This window comes from Somniosus microcephalus, chromosome 13 (genome assembly GCF_052327205.1).
Source record: "Somniosus microcephalus isolate GS21.2 chromosome 13, FLI_Smic_1.0, whole genome shotgun sequence".
Lineage (NCBI taxonomy): Eukaryota > Metazoa > Chordata > Chondrichthyes > Squaliformes > Somniosidae > Somniosus > Somniosus microcephalus.
The window spans coordinates 181,914,052-181,931,140 of NC_140999.1; the positions used below are offsets into that span (position 1 = coordinate 181,914,052).

Sequence of the window (17,089 nt, forward strand, 5' to 3'; positions counted from 1 at the left end):
AGTCTCTCTCTCTCTCTCTCTCTTCCCCCCCGTCTCTCTCTTCCCCCCGTCTCTCTCTTCCCCCCGTCTCTCTCTTCCCCCCCGTCTCTCTCTTTCCCCCCCGCCGTCTCTCTCTTCTCCCCCCCCCCCCCGGCTCTCTCTTCTCCCCCCAGTCTCTCTCTCTCTCACTCCCCCGTGTCTCTCTCTCTCTTCCCCCCAGTCTCTCTCTCTTCCCTCCAGTCTCTCTCTCTTTCTCTTTCTTCCCCCCAGTCTCTCTCTCTTTCTCTCTCTTCCCCCCAGTCACTCTCTCCCCCCAGTCTCTCTCTTCTCCCCCCAGTCTCTCTCTCTCTCTCTTCCAACAACAACATGCCCTCAAAAAACCCTCGGCACCGCCGGGCACTCCAGCTAGTTTTTAATGTGGAAGCAAGTCATCCTCGGTTCCGAGGGACTGCCTAAGAAGAAGAAGAAGAAGAAGGAATTCAGGAGAAGTTAGAATGTGGAACTTGCTACCACAGGGAGTAGTTGAGGCAAATAGCATAGCTGCTTTTAAGGGGAAGCTAGATAAGCACATGAGGGAGAAAGGAATAGAAGGATATGTTGATGGGGTGAGATGAAGAGGTTGGGAGGAGGCTTGTGTGGAGCATAAACACCAGCATAGACCAGTTGGGCCGAATGGCCTATTTCTGTGCTGTAAATTCTATGTAATCCATGTAATTAATCCTTAATAATTGTATCAATCTACATGTTGATGCGTTTATAGTTTGAGTTCTTTTGTCGTGTCAGGATTTTCCTCTGTCAGATGAGTTGAATTTCGGCTCCTGGTTCCTATTTGCCTTCCCTCTCTCTGTGCTGCTCCTGATATTCGGGTGGCTCTGGCTCTCATTCCTATATGGCGGATTCAACCTAAGGTACAAGGTGGGATAGTGGGCACGGAACATAAATGTAGTAAACACCAAGTAAAAAGCTGATGTCTGTCGTGTGTTTCCGTACTGCGCGGGCATGTATCAGTGTCGGCTTCTATAAGTAATCTATTCACCTGCAGGGTGGTGTTGCGGGGATTCAGTGGGAGTCATTTTGACTTAGGACGGTAAGTGTAAAACACGCGATAATCGGCTCGGCCACTCGTTAAATGCCAATTTTCAATAGAAACGAAAATCAGGAGAGGTGTTTCCGAGTGGCCGAGCCGATATCGCACTTCATACAATATCGTCCATATTCAAAATTACCCCCCTGGAGCTGGATATATTTCTTAAGACTAAAGGGATCAAAGGATATGGGGAGAAAGCAGGGACAGGGTACTGAATTTGGATGATCAGCCATGATCACATTGAATGGTGGAGCAGGCTCGAAGGGCCGAATGGCCTACTCCTGCTCCTATCTTCTATGTTTCTATGTTTGCATAGCATCACAAATAGACGGTAAATGGACATTGAGCCAACATTTGTGATAGGAGGCTTCCGCGGGCGGATGCCTCCGACCTGCAAAAATTCTACCAATGTACCTGGTGGCCTGGGAGCTACGGAGGCTCGCAATCCTGGGCCTCTCCGGGTCCGCACGGGCAGAGGTCCCCGTATCCCAGGGATGGCGGCGGTTCGTAGGCGTCCCTGGGATCACGAGGGCCATCCCAACCAATAAAAGAAGGGAATCCCCATTCATACTTATTGGAGTTCCATACGGAACTCCAATAGGTATGAATGGGGATCATTTAAAAAATACACCAACACATGAAATAAATTGTAAAAAAAAATTACGTATTTAAAATGAATTAAAATGCCATTTAATTAAATATATAGCGCCTTTCACAACTACCGGACGTCCCAAAGTGCTTTACAGCCAATGAAGTGCTTTTTCAAGTGTAGTCACTGTTGTAATGTGGGAAACGCGGCAGCCAATTTGCGCACAGCAAGCTCCCACAAACAGCAAGGTGATAATGACCAGATAATCTGTTTTTTTGTTATGTTGATTGAGGGATAAATATTGGCCAGGACACCAGGGATAACTCCCCTGCTCTTCTTCGAAATAGTGCAATGGGATCTTTTACATCCACCTGAGAGAGCAGATGAGGCCTCGGTTTACCGTCTCATCCGAAAGACGGCACCTCCGACAGTGCAGCACTCCCTCTAGTGTCAGTCTAGATTTTTGTGCTCAAGTCTCCTGGAGTGGAACTTTGAACCCACAACCTTCTGAAGGCCAAAGTGCTACCAACTAATCCACTGGCTGACAGTGAGTTGTTGCGATCTGGAATCCACTGCATGAAAGGGCGGTGGAAGCAGATACAATAATAACTTTCAAAAGGGAATTGGATAAATACTTGAAAAGGAAAAATTGGCTGGGCTATGGGGAAAGAGCAGGGGAGTGGGACTAACTGGAGAGCTCTTTCAAAGAGCCGGCACAGGAACAATGGGCTGAATGAGCTCCTTCTGTGCTGTATGATTCTATTAATTTTATTAACCTTCTTGACGTAAGAAAACTACTAGGCACTTGGTCTAAGCGTTAAACAAAGCTTTAATCAACTGTTTTACAACATGGAGGTCTAGTTGTGTCCTTCACTAGTTCCTGTTAAGAATGTCCTGCGCAAGCTGGGCCTGTGCCCGAGTATTTATACTCTCCCTGGACAGTGCCACCCGCAGGCCACTCAGTTGATTCATGTCACTTCTTATCCACCGAACCGCATTCCTGTGATCATGGAGAGAGTTAAATGTCCCACCACTGCTTGGCGTATTAGTACAACTAACGCATTGCACAACCTCAATTAAAAGGCAAAATAGCAAAACTCTGGCACACCAAATTAAAATATGGAAAATGTGCTCATCCGGAATGAGAACTCGAGCCCCAGTCACTCATAATAGAAATTTCTGGAAATACACAGTAGGCCTTTCATCGCCTGAAAAAAGGAAATATATTAGTTAACATTTCAGAACCTAGAGTTCTAATGAAAGCTACACGACTGAAATGTTACTCTGTCTTTTCCCTTGTGTGTTTACAGCGTTTCCTGGTTTCGTTTTTGGATTTCCTGAATTTTTCAACCTTATTCTCATTTTCAATTCTTTTTTTCGTTCCTTAGATCGCTCAGCTGGAAAGTTACGGAATCAGAAGCCAGAGCGAAAGCTGTAATCGTGGAAGAATACGCACAGCTGGGGCCAATGAGGTGAGTATTTACTGCAATGAATGTGCTTCGGCCTTGGCTGTAGTTGTGTACGGTAATAAAACAAAAGATGTTGAAGTCAGCCCCAGCCCGCGGCTGGTACATTCTGCAGCCCTTTTGGATCTAGGTCTGCGTAACTGGAACCCACGCAATGTGCTTTAAATCCAATTTCAAAAGAGCCGTCCCTAATAATCTCTCCAACATCAGGCAGCCTCGTTGTCTATCTGCGTAAGATTACTGACCTAGTGCCAAATTGGGTGCACTTAACTCCCGTTAACTTGGAACTGGGCAGTGGTTGACCCAAATTCATTTCATTTTTACAAATTACGTAAATTATGTATTAATTCTTTAAGTGCTAGCCATTGCTTGTCTACTGTCATAGCTTTTAATGTGTAGTTTCCCAATCTACCTTAGCCAACTCGCCCCTCATACCTACGCAGTTTGCTTTGTTTAGATTTAAGACCCTAGTTTCGGATTTAACTAAATCACTTTCAAACTTAATATAAAATTCTATCATATTGTGCTCACTCTTCCCTAAGAGCTGCTTTACTACAGGGTTATTAATTAACTCTTTCTCATTGCACAATACTAGATCTAAAATAGCCTGTTCCCTAGTTGGTTCCTCAACATACTGATCTAGAAAACTATCTTGTATACATTACATGAATTCGTCCTCCACACTTACTGCAAATTTTGGTTTGCCCAGTCTATCTGTAGATTAAAGTCCCCCATGATTACTGTATTACCCTTGTCACATGCGCCTCTAATTTCCTGATTTATACTCTGCCCTACATTACATCAGCCAATATCCCAAACTCCTCCATCACCATCCCTGGGTATGCCCTGTCCCAACGGCAGGACAGACCCACCAGGGGTGGCGGCACAGTGGTATACAGTCGGGAAGGACTGGCCCTGGAAGTCCTCAACATTGACTCCGGACCCCATGAAGTCTCATGGCTTCAGGTCAAGCATGGACAAAGAAACCTCCTGCCGATTACCACCTACCGCCCTCCCTCAACTGATGAATCAGTACTTCTCCATGTTGAACACCATTTGGAAGAAGCACTGAGAGTAGCAAGGGCACAGAATGTACTCTGGGTGGGGGACTTCAATGTCCATCACCAAGAGTGGCTCGGTAGCACCACTACTGACCGAGCTGGCAGAGCTCTGAAGGACATAGCTGCCAATCTGGGCCTGCGACAGATGGTGAGAGAACCAACACGAGGGAAAAACCTACTTGACCTCGTCCTCACCAATTTACCTGTCGCAGATGCATCTGTCCATGACCACAGCACAGTCATTGTGGAGATGAAGTCCCGTCTTCACACTGAGAACACCCTTCATCGTGTTGTGTGGCACTACCACCATGCCAAATGGGACAGATTCCGAACAGATCTAGCAGCTCAAAACTGGGCAACCATGAGGTGCTGTGGGCCATCAGCAGCAGCAGAATTGTATTCCACCACAATCTGTAACCTCATGGCCCGGCATATCCTTCACTCTACCATTACCATCAAGCTAGGGGACCAACCCTGGTTCAATAAGGTACGTAGAAGAGCATGCCAGGAGCAGCACAAGGCGTACCTAAAATGAGGTGCCAACCTGGGGAAGCTGCAACACAGGACTATATGCATGCTAAAAAGCGGAAGCAGCATGCTATAGACAGGGCTCAGCGATCCCACAATCAATGGATCAGATCAAAGCTCTGCAGTCCTGCCACATCCAGTCGTGAATGGTGGTGGACCATTAAATAACTAATGGGAGGAGGAGGCTCCATGAATATCCCCATCCCCAATGATGGTGGAGCCCAGCACGTGAGTGCAAAAGACAAGGCTGAAGCGTTTGCAACCATCTTCAGCCAGAGGTACCAAGTGGATGATCCATATCGGCCTCATCCTGAGTCTCAACCATCACAGAAGCCAGTCTTCAGCCAATTCGATTCACTCCACGTGATATCAAGAAATGGCTGAGCACACTGGATACAGCAAAGGCTATGGACCCCGACAACATCCCGTCTGTCGTGCTGAAGACTTGTGCTCCAGAACTAGCCGCGCCTCTAGCCAAGCTTTTCCAGTACAGCTACAACACTGCCATCTATCCGACAGTGTGGAAAACTCCACAAAAAGCAGGGCAAATCCAATCCGGCCAGTTACCGCCCCATCAGTCTACTCTCAATCATCAGCAAAGTGATGGAAGGTGTCATCGACAGTGCTATCAACCGGCACTTACTCACCAATAACCTGCTCACTGATGCCCAGTTTGGTTCTGCCAAGACCACTCGACTCCCGAGCTCATTACAGCCTTGGTCCAAACATGGACAAAGGAGCTGAATTCCAGAGGTGAGGTGAGAGTGACTCCCCTTGACATCAAGGCAGCATTTGACCGAGTCTGGCATCAAGGAGCCCTAGTAAAACTGAAGTCAGTGGGAATCGGGGGAAAACTCTCCACTGGCTGGAGTCATACGTAGAACAAAGGAAGATGGTTGTGGTGGTTGAAAGTCAATCATCACAGCCCCGGGACATCACTGCAGGAGTTCCTCAGGGCATTGTCCTAGGCCCAACCATCTTCAGCTGCTTCATCAATCACCTTCCCTCCAACGTAAGGTCAGAAATGGGGATGTTCGCTGATGACTGCACAGTTTTCAGTGCCACTCACAACTCCTCAGATAATGAAGCAGTCCATGCCCGCATGCAACAAGACCTGGACAACATTCAGGCTTGGGCTGATAAGTGGCAGGTAACATTTGCGCCACCGAAGTGCCAGGCAATGACTATCTCCAATAAGCGAGAGTCTAACCACCGCCCCTTGACATTCAACGGCATTACCATCGCTGAATCCACCACCATCAACATCCTGGGAGTCACCATTGACCAGAAACTTAACTGGACCAGCCACATAAATACTGTGGCAACAAGAGCAGGTCAGAGGCTGGGTATTCTGCGGCGAGTGTCTCACCTCCTGACTCCCTAAAGCTTTTCCACCATCTACAAGGCACAAGTAAGGAGTGTGATGGAATACTCTCCACTTGCCTGGATGAGTGCAGCTCCAACAACACTCAAGAAGTTCGACACCATCCACGACAAAGCAGCCCGCTTGATTGGCACCTCATCCACCACCTTAAACATTCACTCCCTCCACTACCGGCGTACTGTGGTTGCAGTGTGCACCATCTACAAGATGCACTGCAGCAACTTGCCAATCCCGCGACCTCTTCCACCTAGAAGGACAAGGGCAGCAGGGGCATGGGAACACCTCCACCTCCAAGTTCCCCTCCAAGTCACACACCATCTTGGCTTAGAAGTGTATTACCGATCCTTCATCGTCGCTGGGTCAAAATCCTGGAACTCCCTACCTAACAGCACTGTGGGACTCCTGTCCCTGAACACTAACCAGACTTGTACCCCTACCTAATCTAAAGGGTGTGACTGCCTCCTGGATCAAAGTGTCCAGGTAACTCTCCTCCTCCCTGATGCCCCGCAATGTCTGAACCTCAGACTCCAGCTCGACAACTCTGAGCTGAAGTTTCTCAAGCTTTTATTACAAGAGGATTTGAGTATAAGAGTAAAAGGGGGCAAAATTGAATCACGCCCGTTTTGGGGCGCTAACTTTGACGGGCGCTACTTTTAGCGCCCCAAAAACATTAGTGCCCTCACGCCCGAAATTCACTGGTAGCAGCCCAGGAGAGAAGCGGGGCACTACTGGAAGCACCTCGCCTCCCTCTTGGGGCGCATGGCGCTGCGGCACATAGCGCCACGGTACTGCAGGCCTTCCTCCCCTTATTAAAGGGGAGGTGCCTAGCGCAGCGCGACCCGGAGTCACGGAGCGCAGCCGGCACCCCGCGGGGGGGCGGAACGGGAGGCCGGGGACAGCAACGGTGGAAGGTGCTGGCAGGCGGCCAGCAACAAAAATGGCCGCTCGGCACCTCCCCTTTAATTTGCGTCGCCCCGGCCACAGGTAGGCCCCCTTGACCCTGTCGGACATAGCGTCCGCCGGTAAGTCGGGGCACTACCGAAGATCACAGCCAGAGCGTGAGCAGGGCACTGTGCACGGCGATGACATTATCGTCGGAGACGCAGCGTCGCGGTGCGCTAACGGTTCTCGCCGCCGCTAACCCTCCCACTGAATTTCGCAGGAGGCATTGGCGTCGCCACGCCCGGGCGCTAACGGGAGTCGCAAATCAACTGAATTTTTCCCCCCAAGAAGTCTTGCAGCAATTATGTAGGGCCTTGGTGAGACCACACCTGGAGTATTGTGTACAGTTTTGGTCTCCTTACCTAAGGAAGGATATACTTGCCATAGAGGGAGTGCAACAAAGGTTCACCAGACTGATTCCTGGGATGGGGGGATTGTCCTATGAGGAGAGATTGAGTAGACTAAGCCTATTTTCTCTAGAGTTTAGAAGAATGAGAGGTGATCTCATTGAAACATATAAAATTCTTGCAGGACTTGACAGGGTAAACCATACATACTAGGAAACTTCCAGGTTTGATCTCTGGTGTGCATTGACTTAGTTGATACTAGCCAGGGGCCTGTGAAGGTGTGACAATTGACCACAGTGCCCCTGGCCATGTGTAGGGATAAAGTATCTTCCGATCACTGTCCTTCCTGGACTCTGAAAGAAAAAAAGAAAGGACTTGCATTTATATTGCGCCTTTCATGACCTCAAGACGTCCCAAACTGCTTTACAGCCAATTAAGTACTTTTGAGGTGTAGTCACTGTTGCAATGTAGGAACGTCATCACGTTTTGACCGCGCCGTTAAAGTGACCGCGCTCTGCTCAGTTAAACAGTACAGTTAAAGATAAAGATACAGACACCGGTTGTGGCTAACATGCTGTTAAAGGAATTATGTACAAATGATCTGAGTCCTTGGGTGGCTCCGCCACATTCGCCCCCCCAGTATTGTCTTTAGCAGTAAAAGTGAGACGTTGAGGAGGCCTGACCAGTCTGTCTGTGCGACTTCGATAGCCTGGCAGAGGAAGCTGATGGACGATGGTTGAGTTGTCGGGCGGCTGTGGTTGAGCCGGCGCGGCGGTTGTGGTCGAAGTGGCGGGCGGCTGAGGTTGGTCTGGCACGGCGGCTGCGGGCGGGCGACCACGCCTCGGTGGTTGAGCGGTGACGACTGGACGATCCAGGTCCAAATGAGCCGGCTTCAACTGGTCCACCGAAATATGACCCGGCTTCCCTCCGATGTCGACCGCAAAGGATTTGTCTCCCGACTCGATGACGTGGAACGGACCTGTGTACGGGGGCTTGAGCGGATCTCGGTGAGCGTCGTGGCGGATAAAGACGTACTCGGCGCTCTTCAGCTCCGCCGGCACGTGGGAGCTCTGCAGGCCGTGATTCGATGTAGGCACCGGAGCGAAGCATCTGGCCGCTTCCCGGTGGCTGACGAGTTGTTGAGAGGCGGACCATGGCTCCGTGGGAGAAGGTAGAAAATCACCTGGAACTCGGAGAGGCTGGCCAAAAACAAGTTCCGCCGAGGACGATTGCAGGTCTTCTTTGGGCGCCGTCCGCAGACCCAGAAGTACCCATGGGAGTCTGTCCACCCACCCTGCACCTTGAAGACTGGCCCGTAGGGCGGCTTTAAGCGACCTGTGGAATCGCTTGCAAAGGCTGTTCGCCTGTGGATGATAGGCAGTGGTGCGATGAAGCTTGGTGCTGAGCCCCTGAGCTACAGCGTTCCAGAGCTCCGAGGAGAATTGTGGCCCCCGATTGGAAGAGATGTCCGCTGGTACCCCGAAACGAGCAACCCAACATGAGATGAAGGCTCTAGCGACGTCTGCCGAAGTGGTGGAAACCAAAGGAATTGCCTCTGGCCACCGAGTGGTGCGGTCCACCATAGTGAGGAGATGAGTATAACCGTGGGAAGGCAGAAGTGGTCCCACCAGGTCCACGTGCACGTGGTCGAAACGGTGCTCCGGGACAGCAAACATAGCCACTGGAGCTTTGACATGACGCTGGACCTTGGCCTTCTGGCACACAACGCAGGTGTTGGCCCAGTCACGAACGTCGAGGTGTATACCCTTCCATACGAATTTCGCCGACATTTGCCGTTGTGAAGCCTTCATACCAGGGTACGACAACCCGTGTATGGCGTCAAACACTTTCCGCTGCCATGCGACTGGCACGATAGGTCGGGGAACGCCCATGGAGACGTCGCAAAGGAGCGTGGTGCCTGCGGCCTGGAAACTGACGTCGGCCGCTTGGAAACTGGATTGGACGGTTCTGTAGGATTGGACCTCTGGGTCCGAGGCCTGATCTGCCGCCATGAGGGTGTAGTCAATCCCCAGGTGAACCACATTGACCGTCACACGGGAGAGGCAATCCGCTACCAGGTTGTCTTTACCAGACACATGTTGAATGTCCGTGGTAAATTCAGAAATAAACGTCAGGTGACGTTGTTGACGAGCTGACCACGGTTCGGTGGTTTTAGCCATGGCGAAAGTCAGTGGCTTGTGGTCGACAAAAGCCGTGAAGTGACGTCCTTCTAATAAAAAACGGAAATGGCGGATGGCCAGAAAAGGGCCAGCAACTCTCGATTAAAAGTGCTGTATTTGCGCTCATTCTTCCGTAGCTGACGGCTGAAAAACGCCAGCGGTTGCCACGTGCCATTGACCCACTGCTCCTGTACTGCGCCGATGGCATAGTCCGATGCGTCCATGGTAAGGGCGATGGTGGCACCTGGAAGCGGGTGCGCCAGCATGGTTGCGTTCGCCAAGGCGCTCTTTGTGTTGACGAAGGCTTGGTCCATCTCAGCTGTCCAGCTGATTGGGTCTTTACCGGACTTGCCCTTGAGGGCCTCGTACAATGGCTGCATAAGCAGAGCCGCCTTAGGGACGAATCGGTGATAGAAGTTGACCATCCCGAGGAACTCTTGCAGGGCCCTGATGGTCTGTGGGCGCGGGAAAGCGGTAACAGCCTCCACCTTCGTCAGTAAGGGGACCGCGCCGTCTGATGTTATGCGGTGTCCCAAAAAATCGATCCGCTGCAGGCCGAACTGGCACTTGGCTGGGTTGATGATTAAACCATGCTGGCTGAGGTGAGAAAAGAGGGCACGTAAATGGCCGATGTGCTCTTCCTTGCTATTGCTGGCGATGAGGATGTTGTCGAGGTAGACGAAAATGAAGGGTAGGTCGCGAAGCACAGAGTCCATTAAACGCTGGAAAGCCTGTGCCGCGTTCTTTAAACCGAATGGCATCCGCAGGAACTCAAAAAGACCGAACGGAGTGATTACTGCGGTTTTTGGAACGTCTTGCGGGTGCACGGGAACCTGGTGATACCCACGGACGAGGTCAACTTTTGAAAAGATGGACTTTCCCGCCAAATGGGCCGAGAAATCCTGAATGTGCGGGATCGGGTACTGGTCAGGAGTAGTGGCGTCGTTCAGGCGTTGGTAGTCGCCGCATGGTCGCCAGCCGCCGCCAGACTTCGGAACAATGTGGAGCGGCAAAGACCAGGGACTATTCGACCGGCGAATAATCCCCAGCCGCTCCATTGTGTCGAACTCCGCCTTCGCAGCCGCGAGCTTGCCGGGTTCCAGCCATCAAGACCGTGCATAAACCAGGGAGCCAGTGGTGGTAATATGATGCTCAACCCCATGCTTCATGACCGAGGAGGAGAAGGTGGGCCTGGTCAGCTCCGGGAAGTCTCCGAGGAGGCGAGTGAAGGCATCCAGAGATGGGAACGCGCAGGCGACAGAGCACGACACGGCATTACCGCGGTGGCACAGAATCGAGTGGAAGGTGGCCGCGTTGATCAACCGGTGGTGCCGGACGTCGACGAAGAAACCGTTAGCACACAGAAAATCCGCCCCGAGGATGGCTTGTGAGACTTTGGCCGTGACAAATTCCCAATAGAAGCGCTGACCGCCGAAACACACTTGGACCCGCCGCTTTACGAACGTACGAATGGCTGCGCCATTAGCTGCCTTGAGGGAAAGTCCATGGCCCCCAGCTTGGAGATCGAGGTTCGACGCAGGCAGGATGCTGCACTGCACCCCGGTGTCGCAAAGGAAACGTCGACCCGAGAGGGAGTCGGTTATGAACAGAAGTTTCCCCGAAGATCCGATGGCCATCGCAGCCGTGGAACACCTGTTAGACCCGGTCCTCCTTCGCCAGGAACGCTGCAGGGGCCTTGTTGGGTTTTTTTTTGGGCGAAAAGCTGCAGGGAGAGCGGCAGCGTCGGGCTTTCGCGCCAAAACGGGCGTGGTAGGAGCACCAGCCTGCTGCGTGAGGAGCTGGCGCCGCGTCCATGGGGGATGAGCGCCTCATGGCAGCACAGCACTGCTGGGTGACTGCGAAAATCTTATCTGCTTCGGCAGCAAGCTCTGCGCAGTCCGTGACTTCTGAACTGGCTAGGGCTGCCTGAATTGGCAGAGGAACAGCTCCCTAAAAAGGAAACATTCTGGTTCGGCACCTAAGAGTGTGAGCATTTGGCTCATGAGCTCGGACGGTTTGGAGTCCCTGAGGCCGGGCATAGCTAGGAGGCGGCGAGCGCGCTCTGACTTGGAGAGTCCGAAGACTTGAAGCAGCCACGCCTTTAAGGTATCATACTTGCCGTCCGCGGGAGGATTACCGAGTAGGCTGACGATCCACGAGGCAGTGACGCTGTCGAGGGCGGAGACCACGTAGTAGTAACAGGTCGGATCCGCGACGATGTTCCGGATGGCGATGTGGGCTTCAGCTTGGATGAACCAGGCGGCTGGTTGCTGCTCCCAAAACTGTGGCAGTTTAAGAGACATGGCGTTCGTTTCCATTCTGTAATTCTTCTGCGAAATCCGTTCGCAAAAGTCGGGGTCACCAATGTAGGAACGGGAGTTCCTAACGAAAAGACTGAGTTCTGCTCAGGCAATCAATCAAACGAACTTTAATGAAACAAACCAGTTTTAACAAGAAACTGCAGGACAAGGTCGAATACAGGTCTGCTCTCTTCAGAGGCTCCACGAGGACTGCTGGGGCCGATCCCTCGCTGACGTCATGACGTCATCACGTTCTTCCCGCCAGTGGGGGATCACGTGATGAACGGCATGACGTCATCACGTTTTGACCGCGCCGTTAAAGTGACCGCGCTCTGCTCAGTTAAACAGTACAGATAAAGATACAGACACCGGTTGTGGCTAACATGCTGTTAAAGGAATTATGTACAAACGATCTGAGTCCTTGGGTGGCTCCGCCACAAGTGTCTCAATATTCATGTCTGGAAATCTTGCACTATCTAGCCTCGCACATGTAGAATGGCCTAGGCTGAGGTACTGGGAGGTCCGCTGGTGCTTATGGAACATTTTTTGCCCCCACCCCACCTTCCACTTTTTCCACCAAATATCTCCCCTCCTCCTCTGCTGAGGCTGTTAACTCCTGGGCACCCGTCACCTTCATTAAGTGGCCATTCATCATCGAATGATCCGGCAGTGAGTATCGGCAGCTATTCAACTGTGGGTGGAGTCGAAGCCAAGCCAGAGCCTGCTCTCACCAGCATACACACACACACACACTTGCTGCAGGGGTTAGCTTATTCACAGTCGGGAGCGGGAGCCTTAGCCGATTCCCTCCTCCCAACTTAGGGGTGTAGAGACCAATGACAGCGCTGCTGCCATTGTCCCGGCTGAGACTATCTAACTCCGCACAGACCAGCACTCCAGCTTGGTCTTCTGTCCAGCTACACCTGGCTCAGTTACTCACTGGCTTAAGTTAAGCCTTCCAGGGAGCAGGCAATGGAGAAAGTTGTAAAGCCAAACCTGATCGTTGAAAAATTGCAAGCTCTGATTTTGTCCCTCCACCCCGTACCCTTCCCCTCATTTCTGCCACACTGGAGCATGAACTAACATGTAACGTTCAGTCAGGCTGAGAATTGGTGGTTAAAAAAAAAGTCACCCAGAATGTTAGTGAAAGGTGAATCGCCGCATGTGGTAGGCAGCCCTAGAATTTCAAAATGTGGTGACCAGCTATTTGGGACTGTTGCCACGCCATGTTGTTTAGTCATGTCATAGAGAGGCTAGCAGAATGGGCAGACAAATGACAGATGGAATTTAATACGGAGAAGTGTGAGGCGATGCCTATTGGCAGAAGGAACAGGGAGAGGCAATATACACTTTATGGCACAGTTTTAAAGAGTGTGCAGGGACAGAGGGACCTGGGAGTTAATGTGAATAGATTCCTGAAGGTGGCAGGACATATTGAGAGAGTGGTTAACAAAGCATATGGGATCTTGGGCTTCATAAATAGAGGTATTGAGTTCAAAAGTAGAGAAGTTATGCTGAACCTTTATAAAGCAGTTCTGGTCACCACACTTTAGGAAGGATGTGAAGGCCCTTGAGAGGGTGCAGAGGAGATTTACCAGAATGGTTCCGGGGATGGGGGATCTTAGCTACAAGGACAGGTTGGAGAAGCTGGATTTCTTTTCATTAGAGCAAAGGAGGTTGAGGGTGTCATGAATCTTATCATGACTCATGAAGTAACACTGGGCGGCCAGCTGGTGGCGCTGTCCAAGGAGTATAAATACTCGGGCGTGGGCCCAGCTTGCTCAGGATGTTTCTGTAACCAGGAACTAGTGATGTAACTAGAAATCTCATGGTTGTGAAACAGTTGATTCAAGCCTTGTTTTATACTCAAACCAAGTGCTTAGTAGTCTTTTTACATCAGATTTGATAGAGATGTACAAGGTTTGAATAGGCTAGATGGGGTAAGACTGTTCCCTCTAGTTGATGGTACAAGGACTAGGGGACACAGATTTAAGGTTTTGGGCAAGAGACACAGGTGGGATGTGAGGGGAAACTTTTTTACGTAGCGAGTGGTGATGACCTGGAACTTGCTGCTGACGGAAGTGGTGGAAGCGGAGACACTCAATGTTTTCAAGGGGAGACTGAATAGGCACTTGAGGGAACTAAGCTTGCAGGGCTACGGGGATAGAGCGGGGGAATGGGACTGACTGAATTGCTCTACAGAGAGCCGGTGCGGACTCGATGGGCTGAATGGCCTCCTCCTGTGCTGTTATGACTCTATGGGGGGAAAATTCAGTTGTTTGCGCCTCCCGTTAGTGCCTTAAGAGGGCGCTAATGGGGCTCAAAGCATCCAGCGCCCGGGCGCGGCGATATTTGCGCCACTTACGAGATTAACTAGACATTTTGCGGTGGCGCTAAACACTACCACCACGATCTCCTGCGCCGGCAGATCGTGATGTCAGTCGAGTGCGCAACGCCCCGTTAGCGCCCCGGACCGGATTTTGAGTGGTGCCCCCTGCCTTGCCACCTGCCGCTAGCAATGACAGGTTGAGGGGAGCGTTTTTGCAGTCAGAAAGGGACTAGGGGAGCGCTATTTAAAGGCGACCGCTTCCTGCCTTTTTTTTGTCGGTGACATTTTTGCACCACACATTCTAAGAGAGAGAGAGAGAGAGACTTCTGGAGAGATTCAACGCTGTGTGAAGGAGTTTTTGAGTACTGAGCAGCACTTTGCAGGTTCATTTTCATTTGACCTTCCTTGTATCGATTTAGAAGAGACTATGGGGACTGCACTCTGAGCTCTTTCCCTGGGCCTCTCCATTGTTCTTTCCAGGTGATTTGATGTACAGGTCTCTCCAGGCCGAGATTCAAGGCTGCAATGAGCAGGATGTGGATGGAGAGCAAGATCGACCCTCCCCTTTAAGAACTGGCCGGTGCCAGTGTGTCTGTGTTCCATTGCTGACTGACATCACATGAGCTTCGCCAGCGCTCTGAGGTAGCGCCTCGCTCCTCAGCCTTTGCGTCTTAAGACAGGTGTGAAGCGCCTGATTTTAGCGCTCCAATCACCTCCAGGGGCGATAGAAGCCAAGTTTGCCGTCGGAGGCGATAATTTAGCGCCAGGCGCTAAACTTTGCGCCTGGCCGATAACGGCGCCCCAAAACGGGACGATACCGAATTTCTCCTCCCCTATGTGTTGTCCTCTTGCGTTCTCCGCTGACCGCTGGCACCGCCCTTCTCGCTACTCCACTTACTGCCTCCAATTGTCGTTGCAGGTTTGCCGAGGCTGCCGTGGGCTCCTTCTTCAGCCTGTTTATAGTTCTTCTCCTCACAAGAAATCCCAAGTTCGTCAGCAGTTGGGATACAGCCTTTCAACCCAAGTAAGCAATAAACTCCGGGCCACGTTCTGTTTTTTTGTTAGCACTCATGCAAGCTGAACTTTTATGGCCATTTCTGGTACGAAGACTGCCCGGTGAGGGAGACGTCAGCTCTCGGATAGAAAGAAAATGCAGTTGGACTGAATTCAAAACTTAAGCCCCAGTGACAGGCAGTGCGCGAGTCCATTGCCCCACCCAGTGCCTTATCAGAATATTCTTAGTGTTCCTCTGAAGCACTTTCTTCAGGTGTCTTTCCACCACCTAACTGGATTTCTCCCATCATTTCTCCAACCTCTCTTTTCATAGTGTCCGTATTGTTTACATAGAAACATAGAACATAGGAGCAAGAGTAGGCCATTCGGCCCCTCGAGCCTGCTCTGCCATTCAATGCGATCATGGCTGATCATCAGTACCCTGTCCCTATTTTCTCCCCATATCCCTTGATTCCCTTTAGCCTTAAGAAATATATCTAACTCCTTCTTGAATATATTTAATGAATTGGCCTCAACTAACTTCTTTGGTAGAGAATTCCACAGGTTCACCACTCTCTGGGTGAAGAAATTCCTCCTCATCTCTGTCCTAAATGGCTTACCCCTTATCCTTAGACTGTGACCCCTGGTTCTGGACTCCCCTGCCATCGGGAACAGCCTTCCTGCATCTAGTCTGTCTAGTCCTGTTAGAATTTTGATGAGAAATTATTTTTTGTCCTGTATATTGTAAAAATGCCTGGATCAGTGGTGGGAAAACTACCAGAGACCATCATCAAGGACAAAATTAATACTCACTTGGAGGAGAAGCATAAGGGACAGTCAGCACAGATTCGTTAAAGGCAAATCGTGTCTGACTAACTTGATTGAGTTCTTTGATGAAGTAACAGAGAGGGTTGATGAAGGTAGTGTAGTAGATGTTGTATATATGGACTTTCAAAAGGCATTTGATAAAGTACAGGTAGACTACCTTTTATCTGAACTTCCGAAAACCGAAACCCTCTAAAAACCGAAGGTTTTTTCGTACAGCGTAAGTCGTGCGCACGACATGACCAGAGTGGCGCATGACTTACGCTGAGCAGAGGGTCAGCGTAAGTCGTGCGCACGACCCCGACCCCCGCCGACGACCCCCCGCGGACCCCTGCCGACCCCCCCGTGGACCCCCGCCGACCCCCCCCGCCGACCCCGACTCCCGCCGACCCCCCCGCCGACCCCGACCCCCGCCGACCCCCACCCCCGACCCCCCGCCGACCCCCCCGCGGACCCCCGCCGACCCACCCCCGACAAATTTCCCAGTCTTATAAAATACCTTCCGAAATCCGAAATTTTCCGAAAACCGAAACACGGCTGGTCCCGAGGTTTTCGGATAAAGGATAGTCTACCACATAACAGCCTTATTTGAAAAGTAGAAGCACATGGGATTAAAAGGACGGTGGTAACTGGGTACGTAATTGGCTAAGGGATAGGTAACAGAGAGTAGTGGTGTATGGATATTTTTCTGACTGGAGAGATGTAAGTAGTGGGGTCCCCCAGTGGTCAGTATTAGAACTATTGCTTTTCTTGTTATATATAAATGACCTGAACTTCGGTATAGGGAGTGCCATTTCGAAGTTCACGGATGATACAAAACTTGGCAATGTAGTAAATTGGATGGCTCTTTCAAAGAGCCGGCACAAGCACGTGGGGCAGAATGGCCTCCTTCTGTGCTGTAATTGATTATATATTATAAGGGTAACTAAAGTAAAATCTAGATTATGGCCTGGATTCCCCTCCCTTTGGCGAGTTTGTGGCTGGATGGTCCTAAAGCCCACCTGTCACGTGAACCTGTCACGTTTCCTCTCAGGACCGTCATTAGCTATGCAGGCCGGTTTGCCGACCAGAAAACCGCC

The 17,089-nt window shown here is 51.0% G+C and overlaps 1 pseudogene across 1 annotated transcript in view; it reads left to right on the forward strand.

Annotated features, from left to right (window-relative positions):
- LOC147108839 (Na(+)/dicarboxylate cotransporter 3-like) overlaps positions 1 to 17,089 on the forward strand; it is a 54,596-nt pseudogene that overhangs the window by 11,478 nt on the left and 26,029 nt on the right. The window contains exons 4-7 of the transcript XR_015080676.1: positions 763 to 894; positions 1,559 to 1,569; positions 3,053 to 3,127; positions 15,112 to 15,216. The product of XR_015080676.1 is annotated as a Na(+)/dicarboxylate cotransporter 3-like (transcript). The remainder of the gene's footprint in view (positions 1 to 762; positions 895 to 1,558; positions 1,570 to 3,052; positions 3,128 to 15,111; positions 15,217 to 17,089) is intronic.